This window comes from Lissotriton vulgaris, chromosome 7, assembly GCF_964263255.1.
Source record: "Lissotriton vulgaris chromosome 7, aLisVul1.2, whole genome shotgun sequence".
NCBI classification, from domain to species: domain Eukaryota; kingdom Metazoa; phylum Chordata; class Amphibia; order Caudata; family Salamandridae; genus Lissotriton; species Lissotriton vulgaris.
In genome coordinates, this window is record NC_141695.1 from 524178960 (window position 1) to 524182367 (window position 3408).

The following is a 3408-nucleotide window of genomic DNA, read 5'->3' on the forward strand; positions in this document are numbered from 1 at the left end:
CCCTCTGTCGTTGTGTTTCCTCTAATAGCTGCCTTGCTGGTCATGTGTGCATCAGTGTTTGGAGTGACGCTCACTTCCGGCCTGTGGCTAGGCCCTGGGGTTTGTGGGAGGAAGTCTATTTATGGTGTCAATAAAACAGAAGTTACTAGTCAGAGCTGCTGACTAGGGACAGGAACATTTTGCAATGTCGTTCGCATTCGGCCCTCGAATGTTGCTTGTAATATGTGTAAAGTATTTGAGAGAAAGAGAGAATTGAGTGGACTGTGAGTGAATGATAGTCATAAGCGCTTCTTGCTTTATTCTAAAGCACTGGACTGTTGTTGACAATGTCATGACAGTTCTCCCACTTGCATTGCTTTCATGGTACGGCGCTCTATTTTGGCACCTTTTAGCTCGGTTACCTTATTTTTTTTGCTAGTATCACCTTTTGATAAATGCTAGTCCTTGTTTCTTTGTGAGTAAAATAAAGAAGGAAGCTGACAAAGAAAAGAGGACCAGCGGGAGCTAAAAACACAATTGACACCTATTGTTTTTTTCTCTAGAAATTGCTCTGTCAGGACAGATCTGATTTAAGAGTGGATTTCTGTCAGGTCGATTTTGCCAAGTCTAGCATCTTAGAAGTGGTATTTTGGACATTGAAATCCGCCCGCACAACAAACAACTGCGTAAACAAGTTTCCCCAACTGTTGATTGTGTACCTTATGCTTTCTTACCCAACATAAATACCTGAAATATATTTCAGAGCTGTCAAATATTTTTTATGGTACTGCCATCTTTAAATTCTTTTTTTTTTTTTTTTTTTTTTTAAACTTGCCAATTTTGTCCTTTATGAAACTGGCAAAATGCATTGTACACTGGCTGGAGCATCGGGCAAAACTAGGTTTACAAGGGGAAATTCTGCTGCATTTTTTGCAGGACGTTTCGCCTGCAGGTGTATTGAAGTTGTATAGTTTGTCATCTTTGCAAAACTGTTTCTGCAAAATTATGAATTTTTCACACTCCAGCAGTAACAGCGGTTTTGAAATACAAACTCCTTGAGATACAAAGATGGTATTTGGGGATAGTTATAGACTACTGGCCCAATGCAGTCTGTCCACTTATAAAAAGTATAACTACTTTTACCCCAAACTTGCCAGTGATGAAATCTTCGGATATGAAGAGCCCGTTGCTAGCAGTGTAATGTCAACAAGATGCATGCACTATGGCCCTAAAGTGGAATGGGGAGGATGGTAAATAAAGGTGGTACACTCGTTGGCCATGTGGTATTTGGTCTTTTTTGGTCAAGCTTTCATGATGGTATATTTCCCCCCGAAAAATTCAGAAAATCGTGTACAGTGAGACAGCCAAGTAGAGTCATTCATTACTAGTCCTGAGTAAAAGTCAGGGTGGATTCTTAACCCTGACTTACTTGCCCTGTAACAAAATGCACTTGTCCCTTTCGTCCATCTAGTGAGTGTCAATTCATGGTAGCAATCTCATTTTAGAAGAGCTCTGATATAGCCTCTCTGATTATGCCAGGGTCCAAACCATAGTAGTATTTGAATACTAGCAATTCCCTTGTTTTGCCACCTATCCCCAGATCTAAATACTGAGACTGAAGGTAATGGTAAGCAATAGTTCCAGGATTGGAATGCCCTTTTAGGTCTGCGCAAACTTAATAACTTGCATATTTTAAGGGTTTTCTCCAGCTCTTCTCTAATCTTTTTCCATACTGAGAAAGGTTGGAAATTTACTTCTGGCAATGGCAGACGTAAACTTTTTCCAGGGTTGGAGAAAAAAGTGGTTGGAGGGAAAGTGAACTTGCAAACGCTCAACAGATTTTCACATGAGCAAATCTACACATGCATGTTTGCTCGTGCTAAAAGGCAGTTCCCAAATATTTTCTAGGACTACTATTTCTCGACCTACTTCTGTAAATTATTGTGAGTTCATGAAAGCAGTATATCTGCACTAATGCAAGGACATATACCATGGGTGCACTTTTGAGATTACTTTAATAATTGGGCCCTAATTAGGTCTGGTGTTAACCAAGACCTTTTGTGTTTATTAAAATTGTATCTCTCTCTATCAGCTGGCTTTAGTATGAGTGACAGCATTCTACTCTTTCACAAGGAGCATATTGGCACAAAAAGTAGTTTTGTTCAGTGCCAAGAACTAATGTGGGAATATGTGCTTGTTATAATGGCGAGGGCCCGGCAGCTCCCACGCCAATAAGGTTTAACAAAAAACATGCCAAAACAAGACATGCATTGACAAAATCAAAAGGCTGACCACCAATTTCAGACCTACTGACTTTGCCAATGCTTGTTTATTTTGGTTTCCCATATTCTTGTTGCAACTGGTTACAGCGATTTTACATTAGGAATATTTTGGAAGTACAAGCATGCACATTTATTAAATGATGCTGCAAAGAAATGGTACCTAAAATTTTAGAGTAGTTTAGCAAAACATTTTTTTTCTAGTTGCATTTATTTGTCTGAACATTTTATTATGATAGCAAAAAAATCATCGTTCTTGCTTTCATGCTCTGTAAACATTTGCATCTAATCAGAGAGCATTCTGAGAGCAATACACATAGCCGCCTACTGCTAAACTTGAAAACGTGTATACACATGTTTATACTGGAACCGCTGTCAGTTGTGCAGTCCGAACTTACAACATTTCCTTAGAAGGCTCACTCTAATAATAAAGACTTTGCATTAATGAACCATAAATACAATTTCAAACAGCGTTAACATATGAACACAAGAATTACCTTGACTGCAGACAAGGCCCTTCCCTAATCCATAATGTGGTACTGTAAACTGGCAGCCAAATGGGTCGTGCTACAGAGGGTTGGCCCTACTTGCCCAAAGGACAAAATACACATGAAAACTTGTTGTCCTTGACCCCAAACAATATGTCCTGGGTGTCGGCTATAGGAATTCCACACCTCGGACTGTCTTATGTGTTTGCATAGTAGTGCTAAAACGCGTAACATCTGTCTTTTTTATGAGTGAGTCATCACGTTGTTGATCTAGTGAGGGTTGGTATAGAAAGGCAATATTAAAGTATCAGTTCATAAATTAGTGGAGCCAGCACAGTTGTGATTCTTGCTATCTTTTTTTTAAAATGAAAAAATCCTTTTTATTCATGAATATTCATCTTCTTGATTTTCTTAACTTCATGAAAGCAATTTGTGAGAAACAGCCAACACGTTTTTTGCGACAACAAATGCTTCATCAGGGCTGATGAATCAGTAGTCCTGATCATGCAACAAATATTGTGGAGAGAACGTCTGTCAAAGTAACAGTTATCTAAAGTAGAACAATTAGTTGTTAGTAGGAAAAACTTGTTATCTTCTCAAACTAAATTCTACAAGTATTCATCCTTAAGATAGGGTATCCAAAAGAATAAAGTGTATTGTTT